Below are 27,925 nucleotides of genomic sequence, written 5' to 3' on the forward strand. Positions count from 1 at the left end.
CTTGTTGGTTTCTGTCCTTTCCCTTGTTAGTCTTCAGAGTCTGTTTCACGTGGCTGCAGGATAAGGAGCCAGGGAAGAAAATGACAGCTGAGCCATAAAATGGTAGCATGGAAGTGCTTAGAAATGAATTTCCTTAACTAATGGAAAGAAGGAAATGAAATCGTTAAAGGATCTGCACACATTTGGGCAGTGATTTAAATTGTTAAAGGAGAGATACATTCCATAGTATAATAATGGGCCATTTGAATTGGAGTAGAAAAACCGAGATGCTCATTAGAGTTTAGTTACTGTGCTTTTCAGTGATTGCTGGTTTAGGAAAGTGAGAAGAATGCAATAAAACTTGAATATATGAGAAAATGAATTTAAAAGAGAAAGTTAGGAAATATTGGGGTGCAGCTCTAATGTTGATGTTTTTGATTGGTGCAATGAAGTAATTTGTTTACAGGCTGGTAATAGTGTTTTTTCAAACAGTTTTAGTTTAATCGAGGTCACAATGATTCATACCGATTTAAAATGAATAATTTGCTAGATGTCAACTTACATATGTACTCGTGAAACCAGGTGGTGGTATTTTGAAATTTGAAACATTTAATTTTGTTTTCATTGACTAGCCATTGATTTGGGAGAGGGCGGGGAGTGGAATCTTCATTACGTTTTTGCCGATTGGTAGGATTATCGTTTGTGGATGCCTAAAGACGATCTGACCATCTAACACCCCTCCAGAATGTTATCTAATGTTGAGATTTAAACTAATAATTACATATTTCTTTGAGTTGAAAGGAATTTTCACATTATCTGTCCTAATTTTCCACCGGTGTAAGAAATCTTAATGCTTCTATCAACAGAAGTATTAGTAACTTAAAAGGTATTACGTTCCATTTCTGGAGAAAGAACATTATTTACTATGAAATCACGCTCACTTTGTTACAAACTTTTGCCACCTTTAGTTACTTATTAGTCATGATCAGTCCAAATAATCTCTTTACTTTGGCTTGCCACTATTTCTAAACAATGATCAAGGAAGGTGTCTAACTAAAACTTACTAGCCGTTTGAGAATATTTCTCTTTCTGTTCCATGGGTTCACCATATACATGTTCCTAATTCAAATGCTAGCAGAGATGAGGGAACTTCGTAGCAGATTCTCTATCCTGCATTTGTGCTGGAGATAAGGGCAGCCAGGGTTAGGACTTGGCGTTGGTACTGATCCCAGTTGGCAAGAGACTACTTCCTTCTGTGCAACCCTCTACAGCTAATCTTGAAAAAAGACTTTTTTAAGATTTCATTTTTATTTATTTTAGTGAGAGTGTGAGCAAGCAGGGAATGGGGAAGCAGAGGGGTAGGGGGTGAGACTCTGAAGCAGACTCCATGCTCAATATGGAGCCCGATATGGGGCTGCATCCCACAACCTTGAAATCATGACCTTTGCTGAAACCAAGAGTCGGTCACCTAACTGACAGAGGCATCCCTAATCTTGAAAATCTGTTTAAAAGATTATTTATTTATTTATTTATTTGGGACAGAATGTGTGAGAGAGAGAGAGGGAGTGAGTGTGCATGCATAAGTAGGGCGAGGGGCAGAGGGAGAAGCAGGCTTCCCCACAGCAGGGAGCCCGACGCCAGCACAATCCCAGGACTTGGAGATCATGACCTGAGCCGAAGGCAGATGCCCAACCAACTGAGCCACCCAGGTGCCCCCCTAACCTTGAAATATTAAAAGAAAATCAGATTGCGGGGTGCCTGGGTGGCTCGGTGGGTTAAGCCGCTGCCTTCGGCTCAGGTCATGATCTCAGGGTCCTGAGATCGAGTCCCACATTGGGCTCTCTGCTTGGCAAGGAGCCTGCTTCCTCCTCTCTCTCTCTCTGCCTGCCTCTCTGCCTGCTTGTGATCTCTCTCTGTCAAATAAATAAATAAAATCTTAAAAAAAAAAAAATCAGATTGGGAGTTAGGGTAGCATATAAAATACAAGATATTGGGGTCATTTGTCCCAGTGTTTGGTACATATTTTATAGTGATAGTTTATTGAATGAAGATGAGAACTGATGGGTTTGTTCAGTATCTCAAACATCTGTTTTTCCTTCTGTGCTTTTTACTTAAGCTCTTCTTAATACAAAACTTGTTCTTAATGCAGATGTTATTTGGAAATTCTTTTTTGTATGTTTGACTTTTAGTTCAGATCACACTAAAATGTTCATTGAGCCTCTTGGGGTGTGATTAGTCCATCAAGATTGTCAGGTTTAGCAACTTTGTCTTTCTGTATTCTGACATGTTGTGATTCTTGTAGAGCAGAGGTTTTCAAATAGTGGCTTGTGATTCACTAGTGAGCCATGAAACCGATTTAGCATGTCATCAGCAGTATTAAAAAAAATCAGAATGCATTGTAACTAGCAAGGGTAAGTAATGGTTTTTAAAAATTTTATTTCATGGGATGTGTGTATTCCTTATTGTAGGTCATGGTCAAATTCTGAAAGGCATCTTTCTTGAATGTTTGCTAATTTATGAGAAGATCAAATGACATTCATAAAGCAAAGCTCTTTCTTCATGAAATTATCCCAAATAATCATTCTCTTTAGGTAACTCTGTATATTCTTGTTTTTTAATCTCTTGCTCCCTTCCTTTTATGTATGATTTATAAGATATAGCTTTTCATAAACTTCATGTTCAACTTAGTGTATTTATCCAAAGCAGTATCTTTTTTTTTTTTTAAGATTTTATTTATTTATTTGACAGACAGAAATCACAAGTAGGCAGAGAGGCAGGCGGAGAGAGAGGAGGAAGCAGGCTCCCTGCTGAGCAGAGAGCCCAATGCAGGGCTCAATCTGAGGACCCTGGGACCATGACCCAAGCCGAAGGCAGAGGCTTTAACCCACTGAGCCACCCAGATGCCCCCAAAGCAATATCTTAAAAAATCTTTTGGAGTGAGGAGTTAGAATTGTAATTCTTTGCAATAGGTAGAAAGGTTTCAAAAAGAATTCATGAGCCACATATCCGATGATTGCTACAGGAGTTTTTATAATGGGTTCTGCACATCAGTATAGAGAAAGCCACTAAAGACTTTTGGGCATTATTTGGGTATAAAACCCAACAGATACACTTTCTTTATCAGTTTTCTGGTAGTAGTGCTTTTCTTTTTCTTGTTGTTGGTTTAATTCTCTGTGTGTAGGTGGTGAAGACAAAGAGCATTGACAAAGTGGTTCCAAATAAGCCAGTGCCCAAAACACCTTTCTGTGAGCAGGGGAGATAAAAAGGGACTGAAATTCCCTTATCCAGTAGTAGAAATCACCTTTGTTTGGCCTTCTTCCTACTTGGTGTCTCTCCTATGGGCAAACCAGAAGGGGAGGCCACTGCAATGAAGAGCCATGAGGAGGCCAGATCCTCCCTTGGCCAGTAACAAATTTGATAGCATGAGACAGGCCCAACTTCAGAGGTCCAACTTCACGATGTCCTGGATGGTGAGTGTGTCTGCATCTGAGTAAGTGTGGTAAGATGACCGTAGGTCTTTACTGGATAAAGACTAACATGCTTCCTAGCTTTGCTCTTTGAATATAAGCCAGACTTGTGTTCATTTATGGCAGATGGGGTTGTGGGGGTAATTTTAGACACAGCAGGCAGAAATCATGGACTTCGAAACAGAAGAAAGAGACAAAAAGAAATTGGAAAAGTGTGAAGAATTAAGAAGGGTGAGGGAGAAGAGATTATTTAGCTGGTAAACCTGCAAACACATCTTACCTCAGTGTATTCTAGTTATAATTAAAAGGAAAAACTTTTTAAAGAACCTTTTCCCATAATTAAGGTAGATTCAGGTTTTTTATATGGGAATAAAATCAGTGTTATTATGATGGATTTGGAAGCTCAGATTGTGATTCATATGGTTCTTTATGGTTAAGATTTTTTGTACTTTGCATAGAAAAGTAGAAGTACATCCATGCCTACGTGTTTTTTTTGAGGGATCATTTAGTAAGTGCTTAGGCAGGTAGGTAGGTAGTCAAGTAATCGAATAATTAGGAGTTTATACTGTGGTGTTGGACAGGCTATGTTTTGAACCCCAGCTCTTCAGGGATCTTAGGCAAACGTTTTTAACCTTCTGTATTTCTTAATTCTTTTGTAAGATGGAGATCATAATAGTGTTTATTACGTAGTATTATTATGAAAATTGTCAGTCTGGGTAAAGTATGTATCACGTTAACCAAAAAATACTAGTTAACTATGATTATGTATGATGTGGCTTCTGGAAATCTTTATAACCTATAGCTTTGGAAGAGATCTTTTGCTCTTCAAAAATAATGTAGAATTCTAGAGTCCCTTTTCAAGGGTGTGGGTTATATGTTTTTCAGGGGAAAAAGTACTTGGCATCTATGTCCTATTGCTCTGAATTTTGTCTTGAGGCAAATGGCCTTGATACGCATTTGTTGCATGGTAACGGGAAAAATACAGGATGAAGAGTCTAAGTTTTAAATCAAAAGTTAATCCAGAGTTTCCCAGGATCTTTTAGCTTTTAAATTAAAATAGGTAAAGGACAAGAACATAGCTAGCACTGCATTAGGGAGGCACTCAGTTGTTTCTTTATTCTTGTTCCTATTAAAGGGAGACATCCGAAGAAATGACTTACCTTTGGGTGGTTATTAATGTTACACAGAATAATTTTTAAATACGTTTTGCAATCCCTGAAGTGTTTTTTCTTTTCTAAAGAAATTTAATATTATCACATGAAAGCCCATCAGTGATTTTTTTCCCCCCTACAGAATTCAAGAGTTACACGGTGGTTGGATAGGGAGGCAGAAGGACTGGTTTATAGTTGGGTGAGCATTTCGCAAATACAGAAATCATGATAAGAGCATGTTTTCACTACGTCCGTAAATGTTAGCATTAAGAATATTTTACCTTCAAGAATTTAGGTAATCCTGTTGGAGTAAAGCTGTCTTGGTTTAGGAAATTACCGTTTTGGGGTCATAATGGTCATTTATGGAAAGTGACCTCACTAATGCAGCTGGAAGGGTGAGGATCATATTAGCATCAACTAAAAGTTTATTATTGGAGTTTGTATTCACTTGTTTCAACTTTAATTGACGATTAAAAAGAACCCAAGTTATCTGTCGCCTTTCCCATAATTTCCTAGGTTTTGTTTTTTCCATATAATTCAACTTCTGAAAGAGAAGTCTGTGGAGTTGATCTTGTTTTGTGATAGAGGAAGCTTGGTATTTATAGCAAAGAAGGAGAGGAAAAAGAATAAAATAAAATTGGAATAACTGTTTATAAGCAGATTTGGTTATGGTAGTAATTTCCTTATCATTGCCTTTGCTTTTTGCCTTGCTTTAATAGAGATTTAACTGTAATTTAAAAGCACAGTCGTTAAAAGTTTTCATTGTCTTTCTCCTTGAAAATGGGCAGATTACATTTGGTACAATGTTACGTACTTCAGCCTGCAGAGATTGTAATCCTGTCTTTCCTCACTTGGCCTCAGCAGAGTGCTTTCTTGGCTAAAATCTTCCCGAGGAAAAAGGATGAAATCTCAGATGCCTTTTACCAAGGGTTGGGTGGTGGTTCAGCTACAGGATAAAAGCTGCAAATCACCTTAGCCGAAGTTTCTTTTGAAAAGAAAAAAAGAAGGAAAAAGAAACTTCCCTTCTTTTGTTGTGCCTCATTTCCTCCCACCCCACCCTGTTCCTTGCCCTGCTTAAACTGTTCGGGAGCTGGCCGTAAACGTCCTGCTGTTGAAGCCTTGGCCTGAGGTTTTTATGGGATAGAAAGAAGGTTGTGGCAGTCAGAGAAGAAGGTCTTTATTGTGTTTTCAAAGTGGCTCTTTAATGACTTGTAATTCCAGCACATGCAAGAGCTGTAAAGTCTGCAAGTATGGTGAGCGAGCAGCTGGAGAGGCCATTCATTAAAGGGCTGCCCTGCCTGGTGGGGGGGTGGGGGGGTGGGGGGTGGGGGGAGATGACTCTGATTTTGGACTCCTGTTCTCTGCATTTCATAACTGGAGGTAAATTTATCTGAAGGGTTGCAATTCTTCCTCGGGTAGATTCTGTGTAAGATGTGATGGGCAGAGGGGAGGAAATGGCCCAGCCAATCAACTGTTGGTTTTTTCAGCCACGTTCCTAACTTAGTCCAAAAAAGGAATTTGGAGCAGTTGCAAGGGTGATTTTTACTTTAAGACAGAATTAGGGGCTTCCTCTCTTTCTTGTTTGCGTACCATACTCAGCCTCAATTGTTTCTCAGTTTTTAAATTAAATAATTCCTTAGAAGTCTTTCAGTAGCTGAGGGCCGTGGACAGAACAGGAGGTTCTATCATTGCAGAGTTGGTTACCATCAGTAATTGCCAACACTCCTCATTTTTACTTACTTGTATTGAATTGAATCTCTCAATAAAGTCCATGAGCTTCCTTTAAGAGAGCTCCATTGCCTGTTCATTGCACTACTGTTCCTTACTCCAGGGCCCATGCTCTTTACCTAATTGTCTCACCTGTCATCTTTAGACACAAAGATGTGATTCAACATGGTCTTTGCGTGACCTGCATTCCCATTCCACAGAGACATCGTATGCCTGTAGTTGAACATGTCTTGAGTGCTTTTTGTGTGCCAGTCACCAGTCTAAGCACTTGACTCATTTTAACTCACTTAACCCTCCAAACAACTTTATGAAATAGGTACTATTATCCCCATTTTATAGATAGGGAAACTGAGGCCCAAAGGTTAGAGACTTGCCCAGAGTTGCCGGCTGGTGGATCCAGAATTTGATCCCACTTGTTAGCATGTTCACTCAAGAGGAATTTTGGAATGAAGCAAATCTGATTTTCCCACGAATTCATACTGCATTTGCAGAGATGGGCTCCATGAAGTTGGCCTCACTGCTGTGAAAGCCTTTGATGTCATAGCCTTGTTCCATTTATGAGTCATGGTTCTCTGACCTACCTGTTGATTTGGGCTTTTACCAACAGCCCTCAGGAAGTGACAGGCTGTCCTTTGAGCTGGGTTTGGCACGCATCCCAAAATGAGGGAGGAGCTTTGAAATGTCCAGGAATCTGACTTCTCACACAGGCTTGCTGCAAGTACAGCAGACTCTCCCGGTTCTGGAGTTCACATTATTACATCAGCAGCACTGTTTCCCTGCTCCCAGAATTCTCTCTCTTGATTTTGCAAGTATTTGTGTTTAACAGAGCTGAGTTGTAATATCAGGCTTTCCCAGAAGGTGCCACCAAATAACAAATGGTGTCTTATAGTCTGACAATCACTTCTTTTTGAATCTCCTAGCTATATTTTGTAATTCCAGGTTATACTGTCTGTAAGTTACTCAAAATGTAGGCTATGCTTCCTGTGAATCATGAGGCAAGATAATGCAATGGCATAGGTTGGAGGGTGGTTTTCTTTTGGTGTCTAGGTAATTATTTCATCAAGTTTGAGAAATTGTCCTCAGTAGGTAACAATTTATGACTATAAACTTCCAAGGTAGCATCAAGGTCCACAAAGAAAAATCACCCCTGCGAGGCTACTTTAGGTCACTAAAGGTGACTGCACAGTGAGATGTTCTTCCAGATAAAGTCAAAGATCCTTCTATTAGGAGAAGATGGGAAAGCATTTACTAATGTATTTGGGGACAACAAACTTTGCCTTTGAATTCTGAAGATAGAGAGGATAGAGATGTGGGGGAATTGGGATAGGGAGAAATATTCAGAATTGGTGACACAGAGAAAAGGAAATTTTCTTGCCTTTCTTAGTTATGAGAGAAAATGTATAAGATCCTTGGATGTGATGTGATGTGATGTTATGTTACATATTTATTTAACCATTTTTTGGTTCAAGTATAATTACCATACCGTGTTATATTAGTTTCAAGTATAATGATACAACAGTTCTATACATTAGCACTCATCACGTTAGCTGTAGTCTTAATCTTCTTCACCTATTTCACGCATTTCTCCTACCCACCTCCCCTCTGGCAACCACCAGTTTGTTCTCTATATTTAAGAGTCTGCTTTTTTATGTTTCTCCTTTTCTCTTTGTTCATTTGTTTCTTGAGAGCTTGTTTGGAGGTTCTAGCAGGGGAGCGCAGCTACTCGTATACCCTTGACCGAAGAACGGTCCTCTCCTCTATCGGGGAAGGTCGTCCTCTTCGACCGAGCGCGCAGCTTCGGGAGGGACGCACATGGAGCGGTGAGGGAGGAAGGGGACACCCGCCTAGCCAGCCAGATCAGCCGAATCAACCCTGGCGATCAATGGGGTGACAGATGTCGCAGCCAGATCGCTCTCACATCCTGTTCATTTGTTTCTTAAGTTTTAGAAATGAGTGAAATCATATGGTATTTGTCTTTCTCTGACTTATTTTTGCTTATAATGGCATTATATCCTATAGATCCATTCATATTGTCGCAAATGGCAACATGTCATTCTTTTTTATGACTGAGTAGTATTCCATTGTGGTAGAAAATGGTGGTATATATCACATCTTCTACAGTCGTTCATCTGTTGATGGGTACTTGGGCTGCTTCCATATCTTGGCTCTTGGAAATAATGCTGCAGTAAACATAGGGGTGCAATTATCTTTTTGAATTAGTGTTTTCATTTTCTTTTGATAAGTACCCTATAGTTGAGTTACTGGCTCATATGGTAATTCTATTTATAATTTTTTGAGGTACCTCCATACTGTTTCTCACAGGAGCTGTGCCAGTTTGCATTCCCACCAACAGTACACAAGGTTCCTTTTTCTTCATATCCTCATCAACACTTGTTTCTTATGTTTTTGATTTTAGCCATTCTGACAGGTATGAGGTGATAGAGCATCATGGTTTTGATTTACATTTTTCTGATGTTAGTCTGTTGGCCATCTGGATATCCTCTTTGGAGAAATGTCTGTTCAGGTCCTATAGTCATTTTTTAAATTGGATTATTTGGTTCTTTTTGGTATTGAGTTGTATAAGTTCTTTACATATTTTAGATATTAACCCCTTATCAGATATATCATTTGCAAATATCTTTTCCCATTAGGTTCCCATTTTTGTTTTGTTAATGGTTTCCTTCTTGTGCAAAAGCTTTTTATTTTGGTAAAGTCCCGGTAATTTAATTTTGCCAGAAGAGACATACCTGGAAAAATGTTTCTACGGTTAATGTAAAAGAAACTACTGCCCATGTTTTCTTCTAGAAACTTTATGGTTTCAGGTCTCAGATTTAGGTTCTTAAGTCATTTTGAGTTTATTTTGTGTATGTTGTTGTTGATTTGTTTGTTTGTTTTTGCCTGTAGCAGTCAAGTTTTCCCAGCACCATTTGTTGAAGAGATTTTTCCCATTGTATATTCTTGTCTCCTTTGTATTCTGTTCCATTGATTTATATATCTGTTTTTGTGTTACTCCATACTGTTCTGATTACTACAGCTTTGTAATATATCTTGAAAGTTAGGATTGTGACACCTACAGTTTTTTTCTTTGTTTCAAGATCATTTTGGCTATTTGGGGTCTTTTATAGTTCCATACAAATTTTAGTGTTATTTGTTCTAGTTCTGTGAAAAATGCTGTTGGTATTTTAACACGGTTTGCATTAACTCTGTAGATTGCTTTGGTTAGTATGGATGTTGTAATGATATTGGTTCTTCCAATCAGTGAGCATGGAAGATGTTACTTTAAATTAATAAATAAATTGGGACACCTGGGTGGCTCTGTCGGTTAAGCCGCTGCCTTCAGCTCAGGTCATGATCCCAGGATCCTGGGATCGAGTCCCATGTAGGGCTTCTTGCTCAGCAGGGAGCCTGCTTCTCTCTCTCTGCCTCTGCCTGCTTGTGCTTTCCCTCTCTCTCTCTCTCTCTCTGACAAATAAATAAATACATAAAATCTTAAAAGAAAATTAATAAATGAATTAATAGTCTGCCCTGGTTTGGGACCTCAGTGTTTAGAATTACAGTACTTTTTAAAAAAATTAAATTCTTGACACGTGCTTTATTCTGTGGCTCTTTTATGTGTTTATTTTTTTAACATGTGATGAACTGCTGTATCACTTTGAGTACCTACAAACATTTCCTTCTAAACAAGTTTAATTCTTTAAAATATTTTTTGATTACCTTAGTGTTCAGTAACATTCACAAATATTTATGTGGTAGGTACTCCTGTGTATAAACACTGTGTTAGATGGTACAGATGGTACAAAATTAGAATTTGGGCTGAGCTTAGAAGAAATAAAAGCATGAGTAGGATGGGGTGAGGGGCGAAGTAAGAAGGACAAGCAATTCTTGATCAGAGGAAACAACTTGGAAAAAAGGAACTGATGGCAAACATAGCTAATTCTATGTTGTCCTTACTGAGAATGAAGAGAGATCTTAAAAGTGAATCCTGCCACGAATTTATAAAACTGGCTTGCCAGGAATGAAGGAAGAAGGCTTATCAAACTCTATTCTTGCTAAGAGTGTGCTGGGCACTGACTCAATACCTTTAAAAAATTATTTATTTAAAGATTGAGAGAAAGAGAGAGACAAAACACAAGTAGAGAGAGAGGAGCAGAGGGAAAGGGACAAGTGGACTCCATGCCGAATGCAGAGCCTGACATGGGGCTTGATCCCAGGACCCTGAGATCATGGCCTGAGCCAAAGGCAGATGCTTAACCGACTGAGCCACCAGGTGCCCCTTGATAGCCTTTTTAAAATCCATGCAATGCGTGTGATAGCTTTTGTTCTCATCTTACACATGTGGATGTGGCAGAGGCAGGATTTGAATCCAGTTTTCACTAATGCCAAACCCCATGTTTTTTTGTACCATACCACCAATTAGACCTTACTGAGAGAGAAATCATGTCAAGTGAAAACCACTAAGGTACTGACAAAACCTTTTCCGGAAAAAAATCTAGTTGGGAAGACTAATTAGGTAAGGATACCACAGTTCAGTGAAAGGGGTAGAGTAAGAAATAAGATGTAGCCACAACACTTGGATACTCGGCTGTAAATAATGGGGAGCAAGAAGATCTACCTGTGATTTCCAAAATGATCAACTCCTGCTTCCTATGCATCCATGCTTTTTCTAAGAAGGAGAATTACAGAAAGTATTGAAAAGCTGTGCTACCTTGGAGTCTATCCCAGGGCACTTGTTCACAAGTAAACCATGTTATTAGATTGTATCATATACTTTGCCCTTGGGACAAGACATGGCAAGTGTTGAGAGGTCCCACGTACTTTACTTCATCATCTAAGGATTTTACTCTTGAAGGATCTGAAGAAGGAGGGTAGGGTCAGACTTCTACAAGATAGTGGTGTAGGAAGATCCTGGACTTGCCTCTTTCCATGGACACACCAAATCTACAGCTATATATGCACCATTTCCCTCTGAAAAAGATGTGAAAACTAGATGAACTGTTTCTCCAGAAAAAGAGATAAAATAACTACATCAAGACAGGTAGGTCCAAGAGACCCAGGATGCCGGAGGAAACTGAGATTCCCTTTTGAAAGGGCTGGGATGTGGTCTTATTCACTCTGAGATGCAGCAAAAAAGAGCAGTTTGAAAAGTTCCTAAATAGGAAGGAGATTCAGTTTCTAATCTAAAAGTATCTGCTGGGGGGGGGGCAGGGGACAGTTGACACTCTCTCTGGAGATGGAGGCACTAGTGGACACTATTTTTGCACTCTCAGACTACCCCGCTGGCATAGGTAGGCGAGCTCTGTTTTGGCACCCTCCCACTGCCTTGCTAAGACAGGGGTCGGGGATGAGCAGTTGCAGCACTATCCTGCTGCTTTGCTGAAGCTAGAGAATGCAGTGTAGTACTCCCCCACTCCCTGGCTGGGGCAGGCAAACATGAGTGATTATGGCATTTTCCCACTCCCAGTCCAAAGCCAGGGGCACTCTCCCACTATATTCTTGGTCTACAGATGCTTATAGTCAAGACATTTTGCTGCGGCCTTTCTGAAGCTGGTGAGTGTGCTGCACCTCCAGCTGCCTACATAAAGCCAGTGAGCACATGCAGTCCACACAGAGGATGCCCTTTTATCGCCTGGCCCTGGTGGCCAAAGGGGCAGGTAGTCCTGAACTCCACAAGAATGTAATAATCAGAAGTTCTTGGGAGACTACAACAACTGCCTGGGCACTGCAGATAGTGGACTTAAACCCTGGTCCTCCTATGAAAAAGCCCTCTTTACTTAGAATGGAGCCTCAGCCTAAGAAGAAGGCTTCAGGTTTCCCATGCATCTGGAGGCTAGGGAGGTGCTTTCAGGGAATGTAAACAGGGAGGCACATTCTTTTAAACCCCCATGGCCTCACTACAGCTCAAAAAGGCCTCCCAGAAAGGCACTTACACATTTTTCTAGAGCCCTGATTTTTGCATCTGTCACTTGTGGGACACTTCCAGATCTTCTGGTCTAGAAGCCAGAAGGGTTTAAAATTACAGCCCCATAACACTATACGTATTTTCATACTCTAAAAGCTCCTTCCTAGTGGTCTGTCTCCCAGTCAGCCTGAAACTAGGTGCTAAATGAGATTCCTCCCCTTGGAGCAGTGATAGGTTTTGCACACCGTCAGCAATGGGGACACATCAAGAATAAATCAGGCAGTTTAGAAAATCACAAAGGTTTGAGAGACAACCAAGAGCTAGGGCAATGTTGAATGAGAAGGTTTATCACCTATGCATGACCACACCTTCAAGCCTGAGAGAGGTAGCTGTTCAGCCTAATACATAGAAACAAACACAGAGCATCCAGCAAAGTGAGGAAAGAGAAATATGTTCCAAATCAAAGAATAAGATAAAACCTCAGAAACAGAGTTAAGTCCTTTATCTGATAAAGAACTCAAAGTAATGGTCACAGAGATGCCCACTGAACTCAGAAGAATGGAGGAACATAGTGAAAACTTTGATAAAAAGAGAGAGTATATGAGAAAGTAGCAAATAGGGGCTCCTGGGTGGTCCAGCTGATTCAGTATCTGACTCTATTTCAGCTCAGGTCACGGTCTCAGGGTTTTGAGACTGAGCCCTGTGTCAGGCTCCACATTACATGCTTAAGATTCTCTCTGTCTCTCCATCCACCCCCCCCCCCCAAAAAAAACCCCTAGCAAACAAAAATCACAGAGCTGAAGAATACAGTAACTGAATTGGAATATACATGATCAGTGAGCTGGGAGACAAAGCAATGAAATTAATTTCTCAGACACCAGAAAGGAAAAAGATTTATAATTTATTTTTTAATGTTTAAGATTTTATTTATTTGTCAGAGAGAGTAGAGAATGGCAGGCAGAGGGAGTATAGGCTCCTACTGAGCAAGGAGCCCAATGTGGGACTTGCCCTAGATCACGACCTGAGCCCAAGGCAAACGCTTAACTGACTGAGCCACTCAGGTGTCCTGGAAAAAGATCTTTAAAAAGATGATAACTTAAGAGACCTGTGAAACATCAGTGGAATGATATTTGCTTTATAGAGGTCCCAGAGAGAGACAAGAGAGAGGAAAGGGCAGAAAAGTGACTTGAAGAAATAAGGGCTGAAAATTTTCCTAACCTAGGGAAGGAAACAGACATTCAGGTTTAAGAATTCCAGAGAGTTCCAAGTAAGATGAACCAAAGAGAACCACATCAAGACACATTATAATCAAACTGTCAAAAGTTAAAGATAAAAAGGGAATCTTAAAGGCAGCAAGAGAAAAACAAATTATTACACATAAGGGAAACTCCAGGAGATAATCAGCAGATTTCTCAGCAGAAACTTTGGAGGCCAGAGGAAGTGGTATAATATATTCAAAGTGATGAATGGAAAAACCTTTCAACCAAGAGTACTCTACTGAGAAAAGTTATCATTCAGAATTAAAGGAGAGATAGAGTTTTCCAGATAAGCTAAATGAATTTATCACTACTAAGTTGGCTTTTACAAGAAATATTAAAGGGACTTCTTTAAGCTAAAAAGACATGGCACTTACTAATAACGAGAAAACATATGAAAGTGAAAAATCTCATTTGAAAAGGTAAATATGTAGTAAAGATCATGGATTAATTACCTACAAAGCTAGTGTGAAAGTTAAAAGACAAAAGTGGTAAAACTAACTAGAACTACAATAGTTAGGTAAGGGATACATCAAAAGATGTAATAGTGACATCAAAAAACAAAGTATGGATGGGAGAATAAAAATGTAGCGTTTGGGAATGTGTTCAAATTTAAGTTGTTATCAACTTAAAATAGGTAATTATATGCATACGATGACACACGTGAACATCACAGTAACCAAAAATCAAACACTTAAACTAAATGCATAAAAGAAAATAAGGAATCTAAATATGTCACTAAAAAAAATCACTGAATCATAAGGAAAGAAGGAAGAAATAGGTACTACAAAAATGACTCTATAAAAAACAGCTAACAAAATGGCAACAAGTACATACCTATCAATAATTTAAAATTAAATGGACTAAATGCTCTAATGAAAAGACATTGAGTGGCTGAATGGATTTAAAGACAAAAAAAAAAAAGAAATCTGTATACTGCCTAGAAGACTTTGACTTTAAAAAATAAGGACACATAACAGACTAAAAGTGAAAAAAACGGGAAAAGATCCTTCATGAGTTTGGAATGAAAAGAAAGCTGTTGTAGCTATACTCTTACCAGATAAAATGTGCTTTAAAACAAAGATTATAATAGAAAACAAAAAGAAGATCTACATAGTAATGAAGGGGTTATTCCAACAAGAATATAGAACATTTATATATGTACCCAACACTGGAGCATCAAAAATACATAAAGCAAATGTTAACATAACTAAAAGGAGAAAATGATAGCAATATAATACTAGTACAGGACTTTAATACCCCACTCACATATCAATAGATAAATCATCCAAATAGAAAATCAGTACAGAAACACCAGCCTTAAACAACACATTAGACTATATGGAACTTACTAGATGTATACAGAATGTTCTGTCTAAAAGCAGCAGCAGAATACACATTCTTCTCAAGTGTGCATGGAACATTCTCCAGAATAGATCATATGTTAGGCGACAAAACAAGTCTCAATAAATTCAAGGAAATTGAAATCAAATTAATTACAGGGAAAAAAAAAGTAAAACTGCAAATACATTGAGATTAAACAACCTGTTACAGAATAACTACTGGGTCATAAAAGAAATGAAAGGAGAAACAAACAATATCCAAAGGCAAATGCCTTTGATAGGTACAAATATATATGTTTTATATATATATATTTGTATGTTACATATACAGATACATATACAGATACATATACATACATATGTATCTGTTTGCATTTGCCATATATATATATATATATATATATATATATATATATATATATATATGAAAATGGGGGGAGGGATGTGTGGGTGTCTCAAGTCAGTTAATTGCCCGACTTTCAGTTTCAGCTGGGATCATGATCTTGGGGTCCTGGGATCAAGCCTTGTGTTGGGCTCCATGCTCAGTAGGGGGTCTGCTTCAGGATTCTCTCTGTCCCTCCACCCCCCTCCCTCCCTCTCAAATAAATAAATAAATCTTTAAAAAAAAAAAAAAAGAAAATCTATGGGTTGTGGCAAGGAAGTTCATAGTAATATAGGCCTGCCTCAAGAAACAAGAGAAATCACAAACAGTTTAACTTTATGTGGAAAGGAACTAGAAAAAGCAGAGCAAATGATGTCAAAAGTTAGTAGAAGGAAGGAAATAATAGAGACCAGAACAGAAATAAATGAAATAGAGACTAAAAAAAGGCAACAGAAAAGATCAATGAAACTAAGAGTTGGTTCTTTGACAAAATGAACAAACCTTTAGCTAGATTCACCACCACCATCATACCCTCCAAAAGGGAGGAGGGGGCTCAAATAACATAAAGAATGAAAGAAGTTCAAATGGGATACCACAGGAAAACAGAGGATCATGAGACTACTATAAACAATTATACACCAACAAATTGGAAATTTTAGAAGAAATGGGTAAATTTCTAGAGACTTAAAATCTTCCAAAATCAGATATGAAGAAATAGAAAATCTAAAAATATGAATTACTGGTGAGGAGATTGATTCAGTGGTCAAAAACTTCCCAACAAACAAAAATCCTGGACGAGGTGGCTTCACTGCTAATTCTACCAAACATTCAAAGAAGATTTAGTACCCGTTCTTCTCAAACTCTTCTAAAATATCTTGTTTTAGAAGGCCAGCATTATCCTAATACCCAAACAAAACCAGACAAAGAAACCACAGAGAAAGAAAATTAAAGGCCAGTATATCTGACGAACAAAGATGCAAAAATCCTCAACAGATATTAGCAAACTGGATTTAGCAATGCATTAAAAGAATTAAACACCGTGATCAGATAGGATATGTTCCAGGTATGCAGGAATGGCTCAACATCTGTAAATCCATCAGGGTGATACATCACATTAACATAATGAGAGATAAAAATCATGTGACCATCTGAGTACATGCATAAAAAGCATTTGATAAAGTTCCAATATCCATCTGTGATAAAAACTCTCAATAAAGGTATAGAGGAAATGTACTTCAACCTAATAAAGGCCATAAATGGCAAACCCACAATCAGTATCATACTCAGGGGTAAAAAGCCAAAAGCTTTTCCATTAAGGTCAAGAACAAGACAAGGATGCCTGCACTTTCTGTTTTTATTCACCATGGTATTAGAAGTTCCAGCCACAGCAGTTAGGAAAGAAAAATAAATGAGGCATCCAAATTGGAACGGAAGAAGGAAAACCACCAACTATTTGTAGATAATATGATACTATGTATAGAAAACCCTAACAACACCAAAAAACTTTTAGAACTAATAATCAAATTGAGTAAATTTGCAGGATACAAAATTAATAGAAATCTGCGGCATTTCAATACATTAATAAACTACTAGAGAAATTAAGAAAACAATCCATTTATAATTGCATCCCAGAATACCTAGGAATAAATGTAACCGAGGAGGTGAAAGACCTGTACTCTGAAAACTACAAGACATTGACTAAAGAAATTGAAGAAGATAAAAAAATAAGTGGAAAGATATTCCATATGTATGTGTTGGAAGAATTAATATTTTTTAAATGTCCATAATACCAAAAGCAATCTACAGATTCAGTGCAATCCCTATCCAAATTCAAATGGCATTTTTCACAGAACTAGAACAAATAATTTTAAAACTTAAATAGCGTCAAATATATCCAAAAAATGAGAAAGAACAGGACTGGAGGTATCGTGCTCTCTGTTTTCAAACTACACTACAGAGTTATAATAATCCAACTGTGTGGTATTGACATAACAGCAGATACATAGGATAATGGAACAAAATCAAGAGCTCCGAAATAAACCCACAGATATATCATCAAACAGTTTATGACAAAGGTGGCAAGAAGGTACAATAGGGAAAGGACATTTGCTTCAGAAAATGGTGGTGGGAAAACTGGACAGCTACATGCAAAAGAATGAAACTGTACCACTGCCTTAAACCAGATATAAAAATTAACTCAAAATGGATTAACAGACTTGAATGTGACACCTGAAACCATAAAACTCCTATAAGAAAACATACACACCAAAATCCTTAAAAGCAGTCTTAAGCATGTTTTTTGAATCTGACTCCAAAGGCAAAAGAAACAAAAGCAAAATGAACTATTGTGACTACATCAAACTAAGGCTTCTGTACAGCCAAGGGAGCCATCAACAAAATGAAAAAGCATCCTGCTGATTGGGAGAAAATATTTACAAATCATACATCTGATAAAAGGTTTATCTAAAGTATATTAAGAACTCCTACAATTCAATTAAAAATCCAATTAAAAATGGGCAAAGGATCTAAATAGAGATTTTTACGAAGAAGATCACAGATGGCCAACAGAGACAAAAATGGTGCTCAACTCACTAATCAACAGAGAAATGCAAATCAAACCTGCAATGAGATCACCTTACATCTGTCAGAATGGCTATTATGAAAGAGACAAGAATTGAACGTGTTAGTGAGGGTATGAGGAAAAAAGGGAGCCCTTGTGCACTGTGGATGGGAATGCAAAATGGTGCAGCCGTTATGGAAAATGGTATAGAGGTTCCTCAGAAAAATCAAAACTAGAACTACCATATGATCCAATAATCCCCCCACTCATGGTTATTTATCTGAAGAAAAGGAAAACACTAATTTGAAAAGATACACGCACCCATATGTTCACTGCAGTATTAATAATAGCAGTCAAGATACGGAAACAAGCTAAGTGTCCATAGATGGAGGAATGAATGCAGTATAGATATACACAATGGAATACCATTCAGCCATAAAAAAGAATGAAATTGTGTCATTTGTGATAACAAGGGTAGACCTAAGAGTATTCTGCTAAGCAAAATAAGTCAGAGGAAGACAAATAGCAAATGATTTCACTTATACGTAGAATCTAAAAAACAAAAGAAAACCCAGATTTTTAGATAAAGAGAAAAATTTGGTGGTTTTCAGAGGGGAGGGGCGATGACAGAGGGAGGGTGACCTGTATAAAGGAATGCAAGCTTCCTGTTATAAAATAGGTAAGTCATGGGGCTATAATGTATACCATGGACAATATAGCCCATAACATTGTAATAACTTTGTATGGTGACAGATGGTAACTAGACTTACTGTGGTGATCACTTCACAATGTATCCAAATGTTGATTTACTATGTTAAACACCTGAAACTGATAGAATATGGTATGCTGCTTTTGCCTTAAGTAAAGAAAAAAGAAGGAAGGTAAACTCTCTCTTTTTTCTTGGAACATAGACAAATCTGGCTAATAAATTTTCTTACCTTCCCGGGCCTGGGATGGGTAGTCCAGTAGTCCAGGAGGCATGGTCCAACAGCAGATGATTGGAATCCAAAGACTAGACAGGTTCAGCTGGAACTATAAAACACGGATTTTAATAATGATGATGAGATTTTTGAAGCACACTTGCCACTCAGGTATCAATCAGGTCAAGCAAAAATATTGATTGTGTCATAGACAAAGACTTAACCTTTTTTGTTTGGTAACTGATGAATTGTATCCCATAAAAACCTGATGTTGGTAGATGTTCTCATAAAGATGGGAGATGCACAGCTGCAGTCTAGGAAGCTAGTGATTTATCATCTGTGGTCATAGTTGTTTTTTGTTTGTTTTTAATTTCTGCATTTGTTTCTAAAATATCATCTCCTGGGGCTTCTGGGCAGCTCAGTTGGAAAAGCATCTGGCTTTTGATCTTGGCTGCAGGCATGATCTCAGGGTGCTGAGGTTGAGACCTGCATTGGGCTTCATGATCAGTGAGGAGACTACTGAAGATTCTTTCTTTTTCTCCCTCTGCCCCTCCCCATCTTAGGCTTGCACGTGCACATGCGTTTTCTGTCTCTCTCTCTCTCTCTCTCAGATAAATAAATCTTGGGATGCCTGAGTGGTTCAGTAGATTAAATATCTGCCTTTAGCTCAGGTCATGATCCCAGGATCCTGGGATCGAATCCCATGTGGAGCTCCTTGCTCGGGGGAGACTGCTTCTCCCTTTGCCTGCCACTCCCCCTGCTTTGTGCTCTCTCTCTCTCTCTGACAAATAAATAAATAAAATCTTTTAAAGAAAGTTTAAAAATAAATGTCTTAAAAAAGAAATTAAAATGGAGCTCCTGGGTGGCTCATTGGGCTAAGCCTCTGCCTTTGGCTCAGGTCATGATCCCAGGTCCTGGAATCAAGTTCCACATCGGGCTCTCTGCTCGGTGGGGAGTCTGCTTCCCCCTCTCTCTCTCGCCTGCCTCTCTGCCTACTTGTGATCTCTGTCTGTCAAATAAGTAAGTAAAATCTTCAAAAATTCATTAGTTAATTAATTAAATTTTTTAAAAAGTCAATTTCCAGTGACATCTCCAATAGCCTAACCTTAGATTGTATCAGGAGTCAAAGCCTAGTCGTGCTGAAAGTCCACCCTAGTTTAAAATGCTTAGTATCTGACAAATTCTACTCAAGGTGACCCAACACATTTTCAGTGTTAAAAAGTGCTTGCTGTATTTTTAAGCTTTCTCCCCTTCCTTATTATTTTCCAGGAGTTTTTTAAATTGAAGGTTAACATCACACTTCTGGCTGATGTTGTGATGGGTTTCTTGTGATGATCTTGTGATGGGTCCTTTCAGAGTGCTAGGTTATTTTGGACCGGAGTCATGCTTTTACTCTTGCTTATTACCAAGCCTGCTTCCATTGTCCAGCAGCTTTCAGACTTGCAACAAGTCCCTTCCCCTTGTAAAGATCAGTCACGCACAGTCTTCCTTGTTTTGTGTAAGAAAACCATTGCGTCCAGTTTATTGCCAAAAACAAAGGTTTGAAGGAAGGAGGTGGTGTGTCCTGTGCTTCCCATTTCTTTATCCCCATCATATTAATAGTTCTGTTGTCTCTCCTTTCTTTAAAAAACCCACTGTGTCTTAATATGCCCTCTGTGAAAGGTTTAAGGCTGAATTTAGAAACCATGAACAACTGTCTTTAAGATGGCATTTACTTCATGATTTAAAAACGTCATAGGAATTTTAAAGAAGAAAGAGACTTCAGAAATTTCCTTTAAGAACTTCAGTTTTGCAGGGGAGAACTTGAAGCCAAGTTTCATAACTGCCCGAGACCGTGCAGCTCTCATTGCTGGAAAAAAAGAAGAGGGGATGGCTACCGTGCAGGTCCCTTATTGGCATGCCATCATCACTTCCAGTTTGAACAGTTTATAATCCCTCACATGTCCCTCGCTTCCTGCCCTAAACTCTCCTCCACTTGAATATCCCCAAGTAGTTCCTAATGGGTAGTTTATGCTCATCGGGCATATGGTTGGTGTCAGCTCTTGGCCCTGCATTTGAATTTGTGCCCGTCTGTTGAATGAATGAGCCTCACATTTCATATCCCCTGCAGATTCCCACCTGAAATACCTGATGTTCTATCTCAGAGAGGGTATTGTTGAAGTCTCAGTAAACGTTACAGAGATTAATTGGTGGAAAAATTTGATAGACTTTGTGCCCTGGTCATCCTGGATTATCTCCAGGAAATTAAAAAGCAGCATAGTCATGGCTTGCTATATTTCAGGGGGGAAAATATCACTAGGCTAAACAGAAAATGACTCATTTAAGTATGTGACAAATCAAAAGTCTTAATATTGTTCCATAATAAAAAAATGGAAAGAGCATTCAAAACCTTTTTAACATTTGCCCTCAGTTTTCTTCTTCTTCTTCTTCTTCTTCTTCTTCTTCTTCTTCTTCTTCTTCTTTTTTAAATAAATGAAGCCTTTCCTTGGACAAGCTAGTATTTTAACAGGTGAAACCTAAATCCTACTGCCACCTGCTTTCCAGTATCTTTAGTATTTGCTTCTGTGTCCTGTACTGTTGCCCTTAGTCTCTCAACAAGTGTTCTCATGGAGGGCTTCCCTCCTACCAAACAGCCAGCGTCACATCTTTGCCCGTCTGCCTCCAACTTCCCGATTAACCTTGATGCTCTTCAGGCTGGAGTCCTTCGTTCCCTTCACTGACAGATCCCTCAAAACCTCCCGTGCTCCAACCCATTGTGGTCTGGCTTTTGCTTTTGAAACTTCTCAGAAGTACCACTGGAAAGGTCACCAGTGCCTTCCAGATTCTTAGGTAGAAACTATCTGCTAAGTTAGTTTTTGGATTTGATCTTTCTTCCAGATTCTTAGGTAGTAACCATTTTCTGAATTTCCTCTGCTGGTTGATCTTCTTTAAGCCCCCTGAAGTTTGCCATTGCCAGTCTCCTTTTTGGCTATAAATCTTTCTCTGCACGGTCCTCTCTTACCAATGTACATTTTATATTTTCTTCTTCGGCCTCCTAGCTATTCTCAAAAAGCTACCAATTTGACACATCTTACCAACAGATACTTGAGGCACAACATTTCCTAAACTTACATATATTTCAGATGTGCTTGTTGTTTATTCCCTATTTTACCTTTAGGCTTACTAATAAAATTTTTGATTTTGTTGGGACGGGAATAATGGCCAGAACATTTTCCCCAGCCTTTCTTGCAGATAGATGTGATCATATGACTAAGTCTGGCTAGTGAGACTTATGAAGATTTTATTTATTTATTTGACAGAGAGAGAGAGATCACAAGTAGGCAGAGAGGCAGGCAGAGAGAGAGGAGGAAGCAGGCTCCCTGCTGAGCAGAGAGCCTGATGCAGGGCTTGATCCCAGGACCCCGAGATCATGATCTGAGCCAAAGGCAGAGGCTTAACTCACTGAGTCACCCAGGCACCCCTGGCTAATGAGATTTAAATAGAAATTATTAGGTAGAAGTTACAGGAAAACATCTTAAAAAGGAGCTGACTCAGCTGGCATGTACCATTTTGTCCTTTTCCCTTCTACTTCTTGCCTAGAACTTGGATGTGATAGCTGGTATTCTAGCAGCTATATTGTGAAAAGCATATCCTGAGGATAAAGGAGCACAGCGTACAAGAAGAGACTGGATTTTTGAGGACATTATGAAGCTGCCATATGGATTCTGTCACAATGGATTTCTCATTCAGTAAAATAACCCGCTCATTTAGTTTATTTTTCCGATGTCTGTTATTAGCAGCTGAGTATATTTAGTCAATTCTACCTGTTATCACCAAGCATCTGTCTGTGTCTCCTACTTAAGTTTATATGTACTGCATCTATTTATTAACCCAAGTTAAAAATATGAGCTGTTATTGAATATATTTTTTCAACGGACTGTTACTAAGGGCCTCTCATGTATTATTTGCCCCTAGAAATAAAATAAGGAATAAGACAGGCACAGAGCTTACTTTCTACTGAGATATATAATTTTAGGTAATGATTGACACAATGAAAATTATTTCTTTTCCCTTCAATCTCATTTCAGTAGGTTACGATGCCTTGTCAGGTTTGCTTCTAAAAGGTCTGTGAGTCTGTCCTTTGCTGCGGTTAGAGACTTTGGGTTATTCTTCCTGTCTCCTCTCTTTTCTTTCCCAGGCCCTTCTCTACATAATGATCTGAAACACACAAATTCTGGAAGGAAATAATGCAAAAGGTTATAAAATAACTAGTTAAAATGGTGTTATAGGTCTTTTTCAAAATACTATCTTTAATATTGCTGTTTTCATACAGCATTTCATTGTTTTCAAAACTTCAGATCTCATATGGACTAAATACCAAATTTACTTCAGCATTTCCTTTTTTCCTTTTTTGAAATATGTTTTTATAATATTTTATTTATTTATTTGAGAGAGTGAGAGAGGGAACAAGCCAGGGGGGAAGTGACAGGGTGAGAAGGAGAAGCAGGCTTCCTGCTGAGCAGGGAGACTGACATGGAGCTCAATCCCAGGACCCTGAGATCATGACCTGAGCCAAAGACAGAGGCTTAACTGACTGAGCTACCCACGCACCATTTTTTGGGATAATATTTTTAATGGAGAATTTAAAATATACACAAATATGCAGGAAAGTGTGATGAACCCACCATTTTTCCAACACTCAGCTTCAGCAGTTATTAACTGAAGGCCTATTTGTTTCAACTGTAGCACCATCGACCCTTCCCCATTATATTTTAATTTTTTTTAAAGATTTTATTTATTTATTTGACAGAGAGAGAGAGATCTACAAGTAGGCAGAGAGCCAGGCAGAGAGAGAGGGGAAGCAGGCTCCCTACTAAGCAGAGAGCCCCATGTGGGGCTTGATCCCAGGATCCTGAGATCATGACCTGAGCCAAAGGGAGAGGCTTAACCCACTGAGCCACCCAGGCGCCCCCCCCCCCCCCCCCGCATTATATTTTTAAATGAAATCCAAGGGGTACCTGGGTGGCTCGGGTCATGATCCCAGGGTCCTGGGATCGAGCCCCGTATCGGGCTCCCCCGCTCAGCAGGAAGCCTGCTTCTCCTTCTCCCACTCCCCCTGCTTGTATTCCTTCTCTCTCTCAGTCTCTCTCTGTCAAATAAATAAAATCTTTAAAAAAAAAATGAAATCAGAGATTTCATATTATTTCATTCATAGATATTTCAGTGTGATCTCTAAAAGATAAGAATTTTTAAAAGGCAGAATTAAAATATCATTATCACCTCTGAGCAAACTAATAATTTTAGTATCAAATTTCTGGGCAAGTTTCCAATAGAATCAAAATGTCATGAATTATGTTCTTACAGTTCGTTTGAATCTGGATCCAAATAAGGTTCGCATCCTGAAATGTATAAAAAATGTCTTGTTAGTGTCTTTTCATCTGTAAGTTCTACCTCATCTCTTTCTTTATATAAAAGTTCAAGGGGAAAAAAAAAAAACCACTAACTTGTTTGTCTTATGGAGTTTCTTAGTTTAGATTTGCTGATAGTATCTTTGTGGTGTATTTTCTGTAATTAACAGAAGTTCAGAAGCACTCTCAGATTTAGGTTAAGTTTTTGGTTTTAGTTTTGATTTTAGTTTTCGGGCCAGACTATTTCCTGGGTAGAGTTGTGTGCCTTGCACGAGGAGTCCTGATGAAAAGGTGATGTGTAAAGTGAGGTTAATCTTTTTTGTGTGAGGTTAACACCCATTGATGCTCCATGCCCAGATGCATTCATTCATTAGGAGTTGCAAGATGACAGTATTTTTATTCCATCGTTCAATCATCAGCCAGAATTCACTGTAAAGAGAAACTGCCCCTCTTCTCCCTTTTGTGTAACCAGCAGTACAGTTTGGACATGGAAAGGAAAACATGGTGCTTTGTTTTTTGGCCTAACCGGTTTTCAAAAGAATGGGTTTGGTTCCACAGTGTCTTTCAAGAATATCTTTTTTTTTTTTTTTTTTTTAAATATCGCTTTTAAGACCTCTTCAATAGGACCTTTCCAACCTCAGCTTTCTTTGCTCCCCTTATATTAGTCATCCTAGAGTATTAGCAATCTTCAGTTACATCATTCCCTGCTATTTTATGCCCTAGTGAAAACCCTTGGTCTTTTATGTCCTGGTTAATGTTCACCTTTTCTTTGAATCGTTTCTAAATTACCGGCCCCTCCGAAATTCATCTCTTCCTCCATTAACGGTATGTATGCTTTGATGGTAGTTGTTATTCTCTCATGTTAAACTATTTTTTTTCCCAATCAGTGGAATATTTTGAGAATATTGAGTATCTGCCGTCTCTTAATTATCTGATTTCTTTGCTCTTTGTACTATGCCTGGCTCTTGACTCTCAACAAATGTGGAGTCATAGTGCAAAGATTTCTTTATGCTTATGTATATGTATTTATGTGTTTACAGTAAAGACTCCTCTTCACTAATTTATGTGTTTATGGTTTATAGTTAAGATGTCTTAAATATATCCTAATAATCTGCAAATACGATTTTTTTTTCCTTCTCTCCTTGATGGAGGTGGAGTAGACAGGTCCCAGTGAGTGGGAGAGTTCACTGTGAAGACAAGTCTTGGCCATCCCAGAGGCACACAGTTCAGGGTGTAAGCACCCCTATACCCCTATAGAAATAAGTTTATACAACAGAATCCCACGATAAATTGGAGGCCACAGAAATCAAGTTGTATACATTAGGTTGACTTTACCTGTCTTTGTGTTGGAGATATAAACTAGCCAAGCAGTCTGGAGTTCTTGAAAACTCCAATAAAATGACCTGAGATTTTTTTTTTTTTTTAAAACCGATCCTACCATGAAGACTATTAAACCACAAACATAACAAAAGAAGGCAAGGACCACAAATTAATCTTTTATTGAGACAGCAGAGGGATGTCAGAGTTTAAAATCCCAGAACATTTGCTTCTGTATTTTAAAAAAGCAAATAGTTTTCAGAGAAATCTCAATAACAGGATGTTGAAGTGAAAGAAATTTCTGCCTCACTGTTTCCTATAGGGACTGTGCAGGGGCATGATAACATGAAAGTTATACGACCACCTTGTTTTTGCTGTCTTTGTGATCATGAAATACGATTATATTCCCTCTAATGTTTATATGTGCCCTTGAAGTTATTGGAACTGGTAAAATACCACTTAAACACTATAAAAAAGGAACGATTGTTCCCCCTTCTGTTTTCTCAGGTTGCATAATTATTATGACAGAATAGTTTTAAATTAATAACCTTAATTTGGTTGTTAAATATTTATTAAGCCATCACATTTGAGTATATGCAACCATGCAATTAAATGTTTATTGCATATGCGGGAAAATGAAAAATACAAAAGATTGAAGTTCCTAACCACAAGGGGCAAGCACTGGAAAAAAAAAAAACAAAAAACAAAAAACAAAACACAAACCCAGTTATACTCAACAATAACACTGTGCGGAGAGAGAAAAAAGATGTGGGGGATGCATTTAGTTTCCCTGAAGAATTAGCATCTTAGTTCTCAAATATATATTTAATTATACTCATTGAAGACTGTTAGCATTTCTAAGGGTGGTTTAAGAGTCATGATTACACTATAAAACTAAAATTATAACCACATGTAATTTGTACCGTGGGAGGTTGAATTTATTAAGAGAAAAAAGGAATTAAATACTGCAGTCATTATTTTGGAATGAATATGTTATCACAACCATCTTATGGTAGGGAAAGACATGGCTTGGGTGCATGTACCTTGAAACTTTAGTAAGGTATGATAAAATTTATAAATCGATGGATTCCCTTCTGTCTTCACTTCTGGGGATCCTCTAAATTAGAGTGTGCATGCTGGTGTATGCCCTTCTACCCAGCCCTTACGGGACCCTGCACGTCCCGTAACCAAAGGAAGCTCAGCTGATGGGCCTGCCCTGTTAACACTCCTCGCCGTTCCCCTGTGATACATGCCCAGGGCACTCTCCCCACTGGATGCTTTCAGATACTGGAGACTTCGGCTCCCACAGGTTGAATGGTACCTTCACCAAGAAGCCAATGCAGTTGTTCCTAAACATGTATGTCGGTTGTACTTGTAATCACATTCCTTAATTAAATGTTGTGTAAACCAGTAATGTCCACAGTTGTTTGGAAACTCAGTTGCAATTGGAAGGAAAGTCCCTTGAGAAGATTTACTCTCAAAACAGGTGTAAAACACCAAGGGAAAAATCATAAGAATTTAGTACAATTCTGCATTCTAACAGCTATGAAGGTTTCTGACCAATTGCTTCTATTTAGATGGTGGTCTCAGATAATGCCTTGAGTGTGGTTTACATGAGACTTTCAGACTGTAGTCAAAGAGAACTCCTTGATATGACATCAGAAGATGAGTTGATTAATGTGTATTTATAAACTTTAAGTAAAATATTTAAGGGACGTGTATTTTTTTTTAATGTGTTCTAGAATCTTCTATCTGATGGGTGTTCACTAGCCAAATATTTTGACTGCTCCTCAACCGTGATGCTGGTACTTTTTTTCTTGATCCTTGAGTTAAGAATTAGCCTTACTCCCAGAACAGCAATCTCTTACCTCTCCTTTCACCCCATTATTCCATTTTGTGAACGGTGATCTTACTCGTAGCTCACCTTGGATGCAGCATTTTCCAGATGAGTTTACAGGTTTGGTCACGTTTGATGGTATCCACACCCACCAGCACTTCCTTCCAGCATTAGCATGCTCGTGTATATGTCAGGGACACAGGAATTTGCTTATAAACCGTAGTGTGGTCCAGGAAAGCAGGTCACCCATAATTTGGCAAGGAAAACAGACCCTGTATTTTTATAAACCAAGTGAAAAAAAGTGTCTCAAAGTCTTGAGAGCTCCTGATCTGACAGTTGTACTACCTTTGTGATAATGGAGCAAAAATACCCATTTTGGGTCTTGATTTTGTAATCTCTGAAATGTGAATAATATCTCCCCAAATTGTTGTGTAAATCAGGTGAGTAGCACACAGTACCTGGCATGGAGTTGGTAGTCGGTTAATGCTAGGAGATTCTGAATATTTCTAAACTTGTTTCCCCCCCAATTTTAATACAGTGGGGATCCTAGGATTATATGGGTAAAGGGCTCCCCAAATTTTAAGATGTTGCTCAAAAGATACTGAGAGATGACTTGATTTATAAAAATAGTGAAAAACATGGTCTATGCTAAGCATTTCATTCTTCTAGCTGATAGGGTTTGTTCTGCTTTGATGTGAA

General features: G+C 38.4%; 1 protein-coding gene across 2 annotated transcripts in view; it reads left to right on the forward strand.

The window, feature by feature from the left end:
• Positions 1-27,925, forward strand: part of MLLT3 (MLLT3 super elongation complex subunit) — a 278,476-nt gene that overhangs the window by 203,180 nt on the left and 47,371 nt on the right. The gene's annotated exons all lie outside the window — the stretch shown is intronic.

This window comes from Mustela erminea, chromosome 12 (genome assembly GCF_009829155.1).
Source record: "Mustela erminea isolate mMusErm1 chromosome 12, mMusErm1.Pri, whole genome shotgun sequence".
NCBI classification, from domain to species: domain Eukaryota; kingdom Metazoa; phylum Chordata; class Mammalia; order Carnivora; family Mustelidae; genus Mustela; species Mustela erminea.